The sequence below is a fragment of the Anomaloglossus baeobatrachus genome, chromosome 4 (genome assembly GCF_048569485.1).
Source record: "Anomaloglossus baeobatrachus isolate aAnoBae1 chromosome 4, aAnoBae1.hap1, whole genome shotgun sequence".
Lineage (NCBI taxonomy): Eukaryota > Metazoa > Chordata > Amphibia > Anura > Aromobatidae > Anomaloglossus > Anomaloglossus baeobatrachus.
Genome location: NC_134356.1, coordinates 4,694,604 through 4,711,887, shown reverse-complemented (window position 1 = coordinate 4,711,887; position 17,284 = coordinate 4,694,604). Strand labels below are relative to the sequence as shown.

The window sequence follows — 17,284 nt, the reverse complement described above, 5'->3', positions numbered from 1 at the left end:
CTGTGTTCAGGTCAGTGGAGCTTAGAGGCAGGGATACATACACAGCACCCTCCCTTCCTCATAATGTATGTGGTACTGCACCTCAAAAGGCTCAGGTAAGTGGAGCTGAGAGGCAGTGACACATACGCAGTGCCCCCTGTGCTCATGGTGTGTATGTGGTACTGCACCTCAGCGTGCTCAGGTCAGTGGAGCTGAGAGGCAGTGACATATACACAGCACCCCTGTTCTCGTGATGTGTATGTGGTACTGCACCTCAGTGTGCTCAGGTCAGTGGAGCTGAGAGGTAGCGACACATGCACAGCGCCCCCCCTACTCATGGTGTGTATGTGGTTCTGTATCTCAGTTTGCTCATGTCAGTGGAGCTGAGAGGCAGTGACACATAAACAGCGCCCCCCGTCCTCATGGTGTGTATGTGGTACTGCATCTCAGTCTGCTCACGTCATTGGAGATGAGAGGCAGTGACATATACACTGCGCGCCCGTACTCATGTTCTGAATGTGGTACTACACCTCAGTGTGCTCAGGTCAGTGGAGCTGAGAGGCAGCGACACATACATAGCACCCCCGTCCTCATGGTGTGTATGTGATACTGCACCTCAGTCTGCTCAGGTCAGTGGAACTGTGCGGCAGTGATATATAGACAGCGCCCCCCAACCTTATGGTGTGTATGTGGTACTGCACCTCAGTCTGATCAGATCAGTGGAGCTGAGAGGCAGTGACACATACTCAGCACACCCATCCTCATAGTGTGTATGTGGTACTGCACCTCAGTCTGCTCAGGTAAGTGGAGCTAAGAGGCAGTGACATATACACCGCACCCTCATCCTCATAGTGTGTATGTGGTACTGCACCTCAGTCGGCTCAGGTCAGTGGAACTGAGAGGGAGTGACTTATACACAGCGCCCCCGTTTTCATGGTATGTATGTGGTACTACACCTCCATGTGTTCAGGTCAGTAAAGTTGAGAGGCAGCGATAGATACACAGCACCCCATCCTCATGGTGTGTATGTGGTACTGCACCTCAGTCGGCTCAGGTCAGTGGAGCTGAGAGGGAGTGACTTATACACAGCGCCCCCGTTTTCATGGTATGTATGTGGTACTACACCTCCATGTGTTCAGGTCAGTAAAGTTGAGAGGCAGCGATAGATACACAGCACCCCATCCTCATGGTGTGTATGTGGTACTGCACCTCAGTCTGCTCAGGTCAGTGGAGCTGAGAGGCAGTGACATACACAGCGCCCTCCCATCCTCATGGTGTGTATGTGGTACTGCAGCTCAAAATGCTCAGGTAAGTGGAGCTGAGAGGCAGTGACACATACACAGAGCCCCCTGTGCTTATGGTGTGTATGTGGTACTGCACCTCAGTCTGCTCAGGTCACTAGAGCTGAGAGGCAGTGACACATACACAGCACCCCCTGTCCTCATAGTGTATATGTGCTACTGCACCTCAGCCTTCACAGGTCTGTGAAGCTGAGAGACAGCAATACATACATTGCGCCCCTCCGTCCTCATGATGTGTATGTTATGCTGCACCTCAGTCTGCTCAGGGCAGAGGACATGAGAGGCAGTGATACATACACACCACCCCATCCTCATAGTGTGTATGTGGTACTCCAAATCAGTCTGCTCAGCTAAGTGGAGCTGACAGGCAGTGACATATACACAGCACCCCATCCTCATGGTGTGTATGTGGTACTTAATCTCAGTGTGCTCAGTTAAGTGGAGCTGAGAGGCAGCAACACATACGCAGCACTCCCTGTCCTCATGGTGTGTATGTGATACTGCACCTCAGTCAACTCAGGTCATTGGAGCTGAGAGGCAGTGACATAGACACAGCGCCCCCGTTCTCATGGTGTGTATGTGGTACTACACCTAACTGTGTTCAGGTCAGTGGAGCTGAGAGGCAGCGATACATACGCAGCACCCTCCCATCCTCATAATGTATGTGGTACTGCACCTCAAAAGGCTCAGGTAAGTGGAGCTGAGAGGCAGCGACACATACTCAGTGCCCCCTGTGCTCATGGTGTGTATTTGGTACTGCACCTCAGCGTGCTCAGGTCAGTGGAGCTGAGAGGCAGTGACATATACACAGCACCCCTGTTCTCATGATGTGTATGTGGTACTGCACCTCAGTGTGCTCAGGTCAGTGGAGCTGAGAGGCAGCGACACATACACAGCGCCCCCCCTACTCATGGTGTGTATGTGGTTCTGTATCTCAGTCTGCTCAGGTCAGTGGAGCTGAGAGGCAGTGACACATAAACAGCGCCCCCGTCCTCATGGTGTGTATGTGGTACTGCATCTCAGTCTGCTCAGGTCATTAGAGATGAGAGGCAGTGACATATACACTGCGCGCCCGTCCTCATGTTCTGAATCTGGTACTACACCTCAGTGTACTCAGGTCAGTGGAGCTGAGAGGCAGCGACATATACACAGCACCCCCCATCCTCATAGTGTGTATGTGGTACTGCACCTCAGTGTGCTCAGGTCAGTGGAGCTGAGAGGCAGTGACATATACACAGCACCTTCATCCTCATAGTGTGTATGTGGTACTGCATCTCAGTCTGCTCAGGTCAGTGGAGCTGAGAGGCAGTGACATATAAACAGCGCCCTCCCATCCTCATGGTGTGTATGTGGTACTGCACCTCAGTGTGCTCAGGTCAGTGGAGCTAAGAGGCAGTGACATATACACAGCACCACTGTACTCATGGTGTGTATGTGGTACTGCACCACAGTCTGCTCAGGGCAGAGGAGCTAAGAGGCAGCGACACATATACAGCGCCACTCATCCTCATGATGTGTATGTGGTACTGTATCCCAGTCTGCTCAGGTCAGTGGAGCTGAGACGCAGTGACACATACACAGCGCCCCCCGTCCTCATGGTGTGTATGTGGTACTGCATCTCAGTCTGCTCACGTCATTGGAGATGAGAGGCAGTGACATATACACTGCGCGCCCGTACTCATGTTCTGAATGTGGTTCTACACCTCAGTGTGCTCAGGTCAGTGGAGCTGAGAGGCAGCGACACATACATAGCACCCCCGTCCTCATGGTGTGTATGTGATACTGCACCTCAGTCTGCTCAGGTCAGTGGAACTGTGCGGCAGTGATATATAGACAGCGCCCCCCAACCTTATGGTGTGTATGTGGTACTGCACCTCAGTCTGATCAGATCAGTGGAGCTGAGAGGCAGTGACACATACTCAGCACACCCATCCTCATAGTGTGTATGTGGTACTGCACCTCAGTCTGCTCAGGTAAGTGGAGCTAAGAGGCAGTGACATATACACCGCACCCTCATCCTCATAGTGTGTATGTGGTACTGCACCTCAGTCGGCTCAGGTCAGTGGAGCTGAGAGGGAGTGACTTATACACAGCGCCCCCGTTTTCATGGTATGTATGTGGTACTACACCTCCATGTGTTCAGGTCAGTAAAGTTGAGAGGCAGCGATAGATACACAGCACCCCATCCTCATGGTGTGTATGTGGTACTGCACCTCAGTCGGCTCAGGTCAGTGGAGCTGAGAGGGAGTGACTTATACACAGCGCCCCCGTTTTCATGGTATGTATGTGGTACTACACCTCCATGTGTTCAGGTCAGTAAAGTTGAGAGGCAGCGATAGATACACAGCACCTCCGTCCTCATGATGTGTATGTTATGCTGCACCTCAGTCTGCTCAGGGCAGAGGACATGAGAGGCAGCGATACATACACACCACCCCATCCTCATAGTGTGTATGTGGTACTCCACCTCAGTCTGCTCAGCTAAGTGGAGCTGAGAGGCAGCGACATATACACAGCACCCCCCATCCTCATAGTGTGTATGTGGTACTGCACCTCAGTGTGCTCAGGTCAGTGGAGCTGAGAGGCAGTGACATATACACAGCACCTTCATCCTCATAGTGTGTATGTGGTACTGCACCTCAGTCTGCTCAGGTCAGTGGAGCTGAGAGGCAGTGACATATAAACAGCGCCCTCCCATCCTCATGGTGTGTATGTGGTACTGCACCTCAGTGTGCTCAGGTCAGTGGAGCTAAGAGGCAGTGACATATACACAGCACCACTGTACTCATGGTGTGTATGTGGTACTGCACCACAGTCTGCTCAGGGCAGAGGAGCTAAGAGGCAGCGACACATATACAGCGCCACTCATCCTCATGATGTGTATGTGGTACTGTATCCCAGTCTGCTCAGGTCAGTGGAGCTGAGACGCAGTGACACATACACAGCGCCCCCCGTCCTCATGGTGTGTATGTGGTACTACACTCCAGTGTGCTCAGGTCAGTGGAGCTGAGAGGCAGCGACACAAACACAGCACCCCGTCCTCATGGTGTGTATGTGGTACTACACCTCAGTGTGCTCAGGTCAGTGGAGCTGAGAGGCAGCGACACATACACAGCACTCCCTGTCCTCATGGTGTGTATGTCGTACTGAATCTCAGTGTGCTCAGGTAAGTGGATCTGAGAAGCAGCAACACATACACAGCACCCCCTGTCCTCATGGTGTGTATGTGGTACTGCACCTCAGTGTCCTCAGGTCAGTGGAGCTGAGAGGCAGTGACATATACACAGCACCTTCATCCTCATAGTGTGTATGTGGTACTGCACCTCAGTCTGCCCAGGTCAGTGGAGCTGAGAGGCAGTGACATAAACAGCGCCCTCCCATCCTCATGGTGTGTATGTGGTACTGCACCTCAATATGCTCAGGTAAGTGGAGCTGAGAGGTAGCGTAGCGACACATACACAGCGCCCCCCTGTGCTCATGGTGTGTATGTGGTACTGCACCCCAGTGTGCTCAGGTCAGAAGAGCTGAGAGGCAGTGACATATACACAGCACCACTGTCCTTATGGTGTGTATGTGGTACTGCACCACAGTCTGCTCAGGGCAGAGGAGCTAAGAATCAGCGACACATACACAGCGCCACTCATCCTCATGATGTGTATGTGGTACTGTATCCCCAGTCTGCTTAGGTCAGTGGAGCTGAGACGCAGTGACACATACACAGTGCCCCCTGTCCTCATGGTGTGTATGTGGTACTGCATCTCAGTCTTTTCAGGTCATTGGAGCTGAGAGGCAGTGACATATACACAGCGCCCCCGTCCTCATGGTGTGTATGTGGTACTACACTCCAGTGAGCTCAGGTCAGTGGAGCTGAGAGGCAGCGACACAAACACAGCAACCCGTCCTCATGGTGTGTATGTGGTACTGCACCTCAGTCTGCTCAGATCAGTAAAGTTGAGAGACAGCAACACATACACAGCACGCCCTGTCCTCATGGTGTATATGTGGAACTGCACCTCAGTCTTCTCAGGTCAGTGGAGCTAAGCTGAAGCGACTCATAAATAGCGCCCTTCCGTCCTCATGGTGTGTATGTTATGCTGCAAAACAGTCTGTTAAGGGCAGAGGAACTGAGAGACAGCGACACATACACAGCACCCCCATCCTCATAGTGTGTATGTGATACTGCACCTCAGTCTGCTCAGGTCAGTGGAACTGCGAGTCAGTGATATATACACAGCGCCCCCATCCTCATGGTGTGTATGTGGTACTGCACCTGTGTGTTCAGGTTAGTGGAGCTTAAAGACAGCGACACATACACAGCACCCCGTGTCCTCATGGTGTGTATTTGGTACTGCACCTCAGACTGCTCAGGTCAGTGGAGCTGAGAGATAGTGACACATACACAGCACACCCATCCTCATAGTGTGTATGTGGTACTCCACTTTAGTCTGCTCAGGTAGGTGGAGCTGAGAGGCAGTGACACATACACAGCGCCTCTGTCCTCATGGTATGTAAATGATACTGCACCTCAGTCTGCTCAGGTCAGTGGAACTGCGAGTCAGTGACACATACACAGCAAACCCATCCTCATAGTGTGTATGTGGAACTGCACCTCAGTCTGCTCAGGTCGGTGGAGCTGAGAGGCAGGGACATATACAGTGCCTACAAGTAGTATTCAACCCCCTGCAGATTTAGCAGTTTTGATAAGATGCAAATAAGTTAGAGCCTGCAAACTTCAAACAAGAGCAGGATTTATTAACAGATGCATAAATCTTACAAACCAACAAGTTATGTTGCTCAGTTAAATTTTAATAAATTTTTAACAAAAAAGTGTGGGTCAATTATTATTCAACCCCTAGGTTTAATATTTTGTGGAATAACCCTTGTTTGCAATTACAGCTAATAATCGTCTTTTATAAGACCTGATCAGGCCGGCACAGGTCTCTGGAGTTATCTTGGCCCACTCCTCCATGCAGATCTTCTCCAAGTTATCTAGGTTCTTTGGGTGTCTCATGTGGACTTTAATCTTGAGCTCCTTCCACAAGTTTTCAATTGGGTTAAGGTCAGGAGACTGACTAGGACACTGCAACACCTTGTTTTTTCCCTCTTGAACCAGGCCTTTGTTTTCTTGGCTGTGTGCTTTGGGTCGTTGTCTTGTTGGAAGATGAAATGATGACCCATCTTAAGATCCATGATGGAGGAGCGGAGGTTCTTGGCCAAAATCTCCAGGTAGGCCGTGCTATCCATCTTCCCATGGATGCGGACCAGATGGCCAGGCCCCTTGGCTGAGAAACAGCCCCACAGCATGATGCTGCCACCACCATGCTTGACTGTAGGGATGGTATTCTTGGGGTCGTATGCAGTGCCATCCAGTCTGCAAACATGACGTGTGTGGTTGGCACCAAAGATCTCGATCTTGGTCTCATCAGACCAGAGAACCTTGAACCAGTCTGTCTCAGAGTCCTCCAAGTGATCATGAGCAAACTGTAGACGAGCCTTGACATGACGCTTTGAAAGTAAAGGTACCTTATGGGCTCGTCTGGAACGGAGACCATTGCGGTGGAGTACGTTACTTATGGTATTGACTGAAACCAATGTCCCCACTGCCATGAGATCTTCCCGGAGCTCCTTCCTTGTTGTCCTTGGGTTAGCTTTGACTCTTCGGAAAAGCCTGGCCTCGGCACGGGAGGAAACTTTCAAAGGCTGTCCAGGCCGTGGAAGGATAACAGTAGTTCCATAAGCTTCCACTTCCGGATGATGCTCCCAACAGTGGAGACAGGTAGGCCCAACTCCTTGGAAAGGGTTTTGTACCCCTTGCCAGCCTTGTGACCCTACACGATCTTGTCTCTGATGGCCTTGGAATGCTCCTTTGTCTTTCCCATGTTGACCATGTATGAGTGCTGTTCACAAGTTTGGGGAGGGTCTTAATTAGTCAGAAAAGTCTGGAAAAAGAGATAATTAATCCAAACATGTGAAGCTCATTGTTCTTTGTGCCTGAAATACTTCTTAATACTTTAGGGGAACCAAACAGAATTCTGGTGGTTTGAGGGGTTGAATAATAAATGACCCTCTGAATAAACTTTTCACAATTTAAAAAAAAAAAAAAAAAAAAAGAAATAACATTCTTTTTTGCTGCAGTGCATTTCACACTTCCAGGCTGATCTACAGTCCAAATGTCACAATGCCAAGTTAATTCCGAATGTGTAAACCTGCTAAATCTGCAGGGGGTTGAATACTACTTGTAGGCACTGTATGCAGCGCCCCCATCCTCATGGTGTGTATGTGGTACTGCACCTCTGTGTGTTCAGGTTAGTGGAGCTTAAAGACAGCGACACATACACAGCACCACCTGTCCTCATGGTGTGTATGTGGTACTGCACCTCAGTCTGCTCAGGTCGGTGGAGCTGAGAGGCAGGGACATATATTCAGCGCCCCCATCCTCATGGTGTGTACGTAGTACTACACCTCTGTGTGTTCAGGTTAGTGGAGCTTAAAGACAGCGACACATACACAGCACCCCATGTCCTCATAGTGTGTATGTTGTACTGCACCTCAGTGTGCTCAGGTCAGTGGAGCTGAGAGGCAGCGACACATACACAGCACCCCCATTCTCATGGTGTGTATGTTGTACTGAATCTCAGTGTGCTCAGGTAAGTGGATCTGAGAAGCAGCAACACATACACAACACCGCCTGTCCTCATGGTGTGTATGTGGTACTGCACCTCAGTCTGCGCAGGTAAGTGGAGCTGAGAGGCAGTGACACATACACAACACACCCATCCTCATAGTGTGTATGGGGTACTGCGCCTCAGTCTGCTCAGGTCAGTGGAGCTGAGAGGCAGTGACATATACACAGCGCCCTCCCATCCTCATGGTGTGTATGTGATACTGCACCTTAGTGTGCTCAGGACAATAGAGCTTGGAGGCATCGACACATACACAGCGCCCCCTGTGCTCATGGTGGGTATGTGGTACTGCACCTCAGTGTGCTCAGGTAAGTGGTATCAATACTTGGAGATTAAAGGCTCTACCACGCACAATATAGGTGCTATGGGGATAAATAATCATATAGTATAGTAAAGTGAACCCCAGCACTCGAATGAAGACAAAAGGGGAATATGCGTAAGTGAATTTATTGACTGACACACTGCAAAAGGAACCTAACCAGAGCAACAGCACCAACGTTTCGGCATAGAGCCTTTCTCAAGGTTGTTGCCTGAAAAGGTGTGAAGACAATAACAATAGTGAGTGCATTATGTACAGGTGATACACAGAAATATATACAAATATTCATGAAGGAATACTGCGGATGGAACGTACATCACTGGTCAGAGTAAGGAAACACCGGTCTCGAAGGACAACCGGAGGTGGACAAATAGAGGTAAGGTTCCACACGTATTGCAGAGTGTGCTCTTAATTACATGGAAAAAGAATAATTAGTACAGGTAAAGTAACATATTACGTACCATGGGAGATAATAATGGTCAAGTGACATAGATAAGTTGCTTGTACAAACCAAACTGAACAGCCGGAGCTAGTATCACTACCAAGGAGAGAAAGAAAGAAAAGGAAACAAGAGAGAGAAGAAGAAAGGAAGAGGGAGATGAAGAGAGAGAAAAAAGAGAGAGAAAAAAGAGAGAGAGGAAAACAGAGGGAGAAAAAAGGAGAGGAGGAGAGAGGGAGAGAAAGAGGGAGAGAGGGAGAAGGAAAGAGAGAGGGAGAATGAAAAAGAGGGAAAAAAAGAGAAAGAAAGGAGAGAAAAGAAGGGAAGAAAGAGAGAAAGAGAGAAAGAGAACAAGGAGAGAGAGAGAGGGAAAGAGGTAGAGAGGGAGAGGGGGGGAGAGAAGGAAGGGAAGAGGGAGAGAGAAAGAGAAAAAGGGGATGAAAAAGGAAAGAGAAAGAGAAATAAAGGAAGAGAGAGAGAAAAAAAGAGAGAGGGAGAGAAAGAGAGAGGGAGAGAGAGAGAGGGGGCCAGGGAGAGAGGGAAGGAGACAGAGAGGAGCAAGAAAGGAGAGGGAAAGAAAGAGGAAGAGAGAGAAGGAAAGAAAAAAGAGAGAAGGAGAGGGGGAGAGAGAGGAAGAGAGAAAGAGAGGGAGAGAAAGAAGGAGAAAAGAGAGAGGGAAAGAGGGAGAAAGGAAAGAAAGGAAAAAGAGAGAAGGAACGTGAGAGAGACAAAAGTAGAGCAGTGAAAAAAGGAGGGAAAAGAGGAGCGCAGCAGGTAAACATAGTTGGCAACAACAGAGAGATAGGTGCTACATACCGTAGGTGAAGGGGTGACAGGATCACAATGTGAGGTGAATGGATGCCTAGAAAAACAAAGCAGCAAGGTGAGATTGGTCGGTAATTCGCATCAGTGGTGGCAGGGGAGTGCAGGGCAGAAGCGCTACCTGCAGTGGTTGTTTTCATGTCCTCTTATTGTAATATTGAGCACCATATTGTTGAAATCCTGATTTGCCATTAGATCTCTGAGTCCTATTGATCTATATGGTCACACATTCTTGTTTCCTCTGTTTCCTGTGCATTATCACATACTCTTATCCTCTATGTCCTTATTTGTCCCCTGTCAGCTCTTGATATTAACCCCCTGTCTTTTTTCTTACAGATATCGCACAACTGACCTTCTCCCATCCCTCACATCCTCCTAAAGGCACACCCCCATTCACGCTCTGCAGCAGGTAACCCCTGTTTCTACGCCCTTCTAACTCACCGCCTTCTCCCCACCCACTGCCCGGCTCATTGTCATGTGACCGCGCGCGTCACAGACATGCTCACTATGTGCGTTCCACACATGCGTTCCATCGCACGCCACCGGAAGTGACGCGCCTCCCATTCCACTGCCGGCTTCCTTATAATGGCGCCGTGCGGCAGAGACTTCCACGCCGCTACAGCCATTCTCCCTGCCACTGTGCCAGCTCCGGACCTCCACTGCAGGTAGCGCTTCTGCCCTGCACTCCCCTGCCACCACTGATGCGAATTACCGACCAATCTCACCTTGCTGCTTTGTTTTTCTAGGCATCCATTCACCTCACATTGTGATCCTGTCACCCCTTCACCTACGGTATGTAGCACCTATCTCTCTGTTGTTGCCAACTATGCTTACCTGCTGCGCTCCTCTTTTCCCTCCTTTTTTCACTGCTCTCCTTTTGTCTCTCTCATGTTCCTTCTCTCTTTTTCCTTTCTTTCCTTCTCCCTCTTTCCCTCTCTCTTTTCTCCTTCTTTCTCTCCCTCTCTTTCTCTCTTCCTCTCTCTCCCCCTCTCCTTCTCTCTTTTTCTTTCCTTCTCTCTCTTCCTCTTTCTTTCCCTCTCCTTTCTTGCTCCTCTCTGTCTCCTTCCCTCTCTCCCTGGCCCCCTCTCTCTCTCTCCCTCTCTCTTTCTCTCCCTCTCTCTTTTTTTTCTCTCTCTCTCCTCCTTTATTTCTCTTTCCTTTTTCATCCCCTCTTTTTCTCTTTCTCTCTCCCTCTTCCCTTCCTTCTCTCCCCCCCCTCTCCCTGTCTACCTCTTTCCCTCTCTCTCTCTCTCTCCTTGTTCTCTTTCTCTCTTTCTCTCTTTCTTCCCTTCTTTTCTCTCCTTTCTTTCTCTCTTTTTTCCCTTTTTTCCCTCTTTTTCTTTCTCCCTCTCTCTTTCCTTCTCCCTCTCTCCCTCTTTCTCTCCCTCTCTCCTCCTCTCCTTTTTTCTCCCTCTGTTTTCCTCTCTCTTTTTTCTCTCTCTTTTTTCTCTCTCTTCATCTCCCTCTTTCTTTCTTCTTCTCTCTCTTGTTTCCTTTTCTTTCTTTCTCTCCTTGGTAGTGATACTAGCTCCGGCTGTTCAGTTTGGTTTGTACAAGCAACTTATCTATGTCACTTGACCATTATTATCTCCCATGGTACGTAATATGTTACTTTACCTGTACTAATTATTCTTTTTCCATGTAATTAAGAGCACACTCTGCAATACGTGTGGAACCTTACCTCTATTTGTCCACCTCCGGTTGTCCTTCGAGACCCGTGTTTCCTTACTCTGACCAGTGATGTACGTTCCATCCGCAGTATTCCTTCATGAATATTTGTATATATTTCTGTGTATCACCTGTACATAATGCACTCACTATTGTTATTGTCTTCACACCTTTTCAGGCAACAACCTTGAGAAAGGCTCTATGCCGAAACGTTGGTGCTGTTGCTCTGGTTAGGTTCCTTTTGCAGTGTGTCAGTCAATAAATTCACTTACGCATATTCCCCTTTTGTCTTCATTCGAGTGCTGGGGTTCACTTTACTATGCTCAGGTAAGTGGAGCTGAGAGGCAGTGACATATACACAGCGCCCCCGTCATCATGGTGTGTATGTGGTACTGCCCCTCAGTGTGCTCAGGTCAGTGGAGCTGAGAGGCAGTGACATACACACAGCACCCCCGTCCTCATGGTGTGTATGTGGTACTGCACCTCAGTGTGCTAAGGACAATAGAGCTTGGAGGCAGCGACACATACACAGCGCCCCCTGTGCTCAAGGTGGGTATGTGGTACTGCACCTCAGTGTGCTCAGGTAAGTGAAGCTGAGAGGCAGCAACACATACATAGCACCCCCATCCTCATGGTGTGTATGTTATGCTGCACCTCAGTCTGCTCAGGACAATAGAGCTTGCAGTCAGCAAAACATAGACAGCACCCCCCTGTCCTCATGGTGTGTATGTGGTACTGCACCTCTGTGTGTTCATGTTAGTTGAGCTTAAAGACAGCAACACATACACAGCATCCCCTGTCCTCATGGTGTTTATGTTATGCTGCACCTCAGTCTGCTCAGGGCAGAGGAGCTGAGAGGCAGCGACACATACACAGCACCCCCATCCTCATAGTGTATATGTGGTACTGCACCTTAGTCTGCTAAGGTTGGTGGAGCTGAGAAGCAGTGACATATACACAGCACCCCCATCCTCATAGTGTGTATGTGGTACTGCACCTCAGTCTGCTCAGGTCAATGGGGCTGACAGGCAGTGACATATACACAGCGCCCTCCCATCCTCATGTTGTGTATGTGGTACTGCACCTCAGTGTGCTCAGGACAATAGAGCTTGGAGTCACCGAAATAGACAGCGCCCCCCTGTCCTCATGGTGTGTATGTGGTACTGCACCTCAATATGCTCAAGTAAGTGGAGCTGAGAAGCAGCGACACATACACAGCGCCCCCTGTGCTCATTGTGTGTATGTGGTGCTGCACCACAGTCTGCTCAGGGCAGAGGATCTAAGAGGCAGCGACACATACACAGCGCCACTCATCCTCATGATGTGTATGTGGTACTGTATCTCAGTCTGCTCAGGTAAGTGGAGCTGAGAGGCAGTGACACATACACAGCGCCCTCCCATCCTCATGGTGTGTATGTGATACTGCACCTCAGTGTGCTCAGGACAATAGAGCTTGGAGGCAGCGACACATACACAGTGCCCCCCTGTCCTCATCGTGTGTATGTGGTACTGCACCTCAGTATGCTCAGGTAAGTGGAGCTGAGCTGCAGCGACACATACACAGCGCCCCCTGTGCTTATAATGTGTATGTAATACTGCACCTCAGTGTGCTCAGGTAAGTGGAGCTCAGAGGCAGTGACATATACACATCGCCCCCGTCCTCATGATGTGTATGTGGTACTGCACCTCAGTGTGCTCAGGTCAGTGGAGCTGAGAGGCTGTGACATATACACAGCACCCCTATCCTCATGGTGTGTATGTGGTACTGCAACTGCACCTCAGTGTGCACAGGTCAGTGGAGCTGAGAGGCAGCGACACATACACAGCATCCCCTGTCCTCATTCTGTTTATGGTATGTTGCACCTCAGTGTGCTCAGGGCAGAGGAGCTGAGAGGCAGCGACACATACACAGCGCCCTCCCATCCTCATAGTGTGTATGTGGTACTGCACCTCACTGTGCTCAGGACAATAGAGCCTAGAGTCAGCGAAACATAGACAGCGCCCCCCTTTCCTCATGGTGTGTATGTGGTACTGCACCTCTGTGTGTTCATGTTAGTTGAGCTTAAAGACAGCAACACATACACAGCACCCCCTGTCCTCATGGTGTTTATGTTATGCTGCACCTCCGTCTGCTCAGGGCAGAGTATCTGAGAGGCAGTGACACATACACAGCGCCCCCTGTGCTTATAATGTGTATGTAATACTGCACCTCAGTGTGCTCAGGTCAGTGGAGCTGAGAGGCATTGACATATACACAGCGCCCTCGTCCTCATGAAGTGTATGTGGTACTGCACCTCAGTGTGCTCAGGTCAGTGGAGCTGAGAGGCTGTGACATATACACAGCACCCCACGTCCTCATGGTGTGTATGTGGTACTGCAACTGCACCTCAGTGTGCACAGGTCAATGGAGCTAAGAGGCATCGATAGATACACAGCACCACGTCCTCATAGTGTATATGTGGTACTCCACTTCAGTCTGCTAAGGTCAGTGGAGCTGAGAGGCAGAGACATATACACAGCACCCCCATCCTCATAGTGTGTATGTGGTACTGCACCTCAGTGTGCTCAGGACAATAGAGCTTGGAGGCAGCGACACATACACAGCGCCCCCTGTGCTCATTGTGTGTATGTGGTGCTGCACCACAGTCTGCTCAGGGCAGAGGATCTAAGAGGTAGCGACACATACACAGCGCCACTCATCCTCATGATGTGTATGTGGTACTGTATCTCAGTCTGCTCAGGTAAATGGAGCTGAGAGTCAGTGACACATACACAGCGCCCTCCCATCCTCATGGTGTGTATGTGATACTGCACCTCAATGTGCTCAGGTTAGTGGAGCTGAGAGGCAGTGACATATACACAGCGCCCCCGTCCTCATGATGTGTATGTAGTACTGCACCTCAATGTGCTCAGGTCAGTGGAGCTGAGAGGCTGTGACATATACACAGCACCCCCGTCCTCATGGTGTGTATGTGGTACTGCAACTGCACCTCAGTGTGCACAGGTCAGTGGGGCTGAGAGGCAGCGATACATACACAGCACCCCGTCCTCATGGTGTGTATGCGGTACTGCACCTCAGTCTGCTCAGATCAGTGGAGCTGAGAGGCAGTGACTTATACACAGCGCCCTCCCTCATGGTGTGTATGTGGTACTGCACCTCAGTGTGCTCAGAACAATAGAGCTTGGAGTCAGCGAAACATAGACAGCGCTCCCCTGTCCTCATGGTGTGTATGTGGTACTGCACCTCTGTGTGTTCATGTTAGTTGATCTTAAAGACAGCAACACATACACAGCATCCCCTGTCCTCATGGTGTTTATGTTATGCTGCACCTCAGTCTGCTTAGGGCAGAGGAGCTGAGAGGCAGCGACACATACACAGCACCCCCATCCTCATAGTGTATATGTGGTACTCCACTTCAGTCTGCTCAGGTCAGGGGAGCTGAGAGGCAGTGACATATACACAGTGCCCTCCCATCCTCATGGTGTGTATGTGGTACTGCACCTGAGTGTGCTCAGGACAATAGAGCTTGGAGTCAGCAAAACATAGACAGCTCCTCCCTGTCCTCATGGTGTGTATGTGGTACTGCACCTCAGTATGCTCAGGTAAGTGGAGCTGAGAGGCAGCGACACATACACAGCGCCACTCATCTTCATGATGTGTATGTGGTACTGTATCTCAGTCTGCTCAGGTAAGTGGAGCTGAGAGGCAGTGACACATACACAGCGCCCCCGGTCCTCATGGTGTGTATGTGGTACTGCATCTCAGTCTGCTCAGGTCATTGGTCATCTGCTCAGGTCATTGGTCACTGCACCACCGTCTGCTCATGACAGAGGATCTAAGAGGCAGCGACACATACACAGCGCCACCCATCCTCATGATGTGTATGTGGTACTGTATCTCAGTCTGCTCAGGTAAGTGGAGCTAAGAGGCAGTGACACATACACAGCGCCTCCCGTCCTCATGGTGTGTATGTGGTACTGCACCTCAGTGTGCTCAGGACAATAGAGCTTGGAGGCAGCGACACATACACAGTGCCCCCCTGTCCTCATGGTGTGTATGTGGTACTGCACCTCAGTATGCTCAGGTAAGTGGAACTGAGATGCAGCGACAGATACACAGCGCCCCCTGTGCTCATTGTGTGTATGTGGTGCTGCACCACAGTCTGCTCAGGGCAGAGGATCTAAGAGGCAGCGACACATACACAGCGCCACTCATCCTCATGATGTGTATGTGGTACTGTATCTCAGTTTGCTCAGGTATGTGGAGCTGAGAGTCAGTGACACATACACAGCGCCCTCCCATCCTCATGGTGTGTATGTGATACTGCACCTCAGTGTGCTCAGGACAATAGAGCTTGGAGGCAGCGACACATACACAGCGCCCCCTGTGCTCATGGTGTGTATGTAATACTGCACCTCAATGTGCTCAGGTTAGTGGAGCTGAGAGGCAGTGACATATACACAGCGCCCCCGTCCTCATGATGTGTATTTAGTACTGCACCTCAGTGTACTCAGGTCAGTGGAGCTGAGAGGCTGTGACATACACAAAGCACCCCCGTCCTCATGGTGTGTATGTGGTACTGCAACTGCACCTCAGTTTGCACAGGTCAGTGGGGCTGAGAGGCAGCGATACATACACAGCACCATGTCCTCATGGTGTGTATGTGGTACTGCACCTCAGTCTGCTCAGATCAGTAGAGCTGAGAGGCAGTGACTTATACACAGCGCCCTCCCTCATGGTGTGTATGTGGTACTGCACCTCAGTGTGCTCAGGACAATAGAGCTTGGAGTTAGCGAAACATAGACAGCGCCCCCCTGTCCTCATGGTTTGTATGTGGTACTGCACCTCTGTGTGTTCATGTTAGTTGATCTTAAAGACAGCAACACATACACAGCATCCCCTGTCCTCATGGTGTTTATGTTATGCTGCACCTCAGTCTGCTCAGGGCAGAGGAGCTGAGAGGCAGCGACACATGCACAGCACCCCCATCCTCATATTGTATATGTGGTACTCCACTTCAGTCTGCTCAGGTCAGTGGAGCTGAGAGGCAGTGACATATACACAGCGCCTCCCTGTCCTCATGGTGTGTATGTGGTACTGCACCTCAGTATGCTCAGGTAAGTGGAGCTGAGAGGCAGCGACACATACACAGCGCCACTCATCTTCATGATGTGTATGTGGTACTGTATCTCAGTCTGCTCAGGTAAGTGGACCTGAGAGGCTGTGACACATACACAGCGCCCCCGTCCTCATGGTGTGTATGTGGTACTGCATCTCAGTCTGCTTAGGTCATTGGTCATCTGCTCAGGTCATTGGTCACTGCACCACAGTCTGCTTAGGGCAGAGGATCTAAGAGGCCGCGACACATACACAGCGCCACTCATCCTCATGATGTGTATGTGGTACTGTATCTCAGTCTGCTCAGGTAAGTGGAGCTGAGAGGCAGTGACATATACACAGCGCCCCATCCTCATTGTGTGTATGTGGTACTACACCTCAGTGTGCTCAGGTCAGTTGAGCTGTGAGGCAGCGACACATATACAGCACCCCGTCTTAATGGTGTTGATGTGGTACTGCACCTCAGTCTGCTCAGGTCAGTGGAGCTGAGAGGCAGTGACATATACACATTGCCCTCGCTGCCTCATGGTGTGTATGTGGATGGGGGTGTGTGTATAGTGTGTATGTGGTACTGCACCTCAGTCTGCTCTGGTCATATAGTGTGTATGTGGTACTGCTCCTCAGTCTGCTCAGGTCAGTGGAGCTGAGCGTCAGCGACACATACACAGCGCCCCTCCGTCCTCATGGTGTGTATGTTATGCTGCACATCAGTCTGCTCAGGGCAGAGGAGCTGAGAGTCAGAGACACATACACAGCACCCCCATTCTCATAGTGTGTATGTGGTACTCCACCTCAGTCTGCTCAGGTAAGTAAAGCTGAGAGGCAGTGACACATACACTGCGCCCCGTCCTCATGGTGTGTATGTGATACTGCACCTCAGTCTTCTCAGGTCAGTGAAACTGCGAGGAAGTGATATATACACAGCGCCCCCCATCCTCATGGTGTGTATGTGGT

The 17,284-nt window shown here is 50.3% G+C and overlaps 1 long non-coding RNA gene across 1 annotated transcript; it reads left to right on the top strand.

Moving 5' to 3' along the window:
* The first annotated feature begins 10,290 nt into the window (after window positions 1–10,290).
* On the top strand, window positions 10,291–11,511 carry LOC142300920 (uncharacterized). Its single transcript, XR_012752683.1, has 3 exons — window positions 10,291–10,335; window positions 11,194–11,285; window positions 11,390–11,511. It is a non-coding gene; the product is annotated as an uncharacterized LOC142300920 (long non-coding RNA).
* Window positions 11,512–17,284: the final 5,773 nt, after the last annotated feature.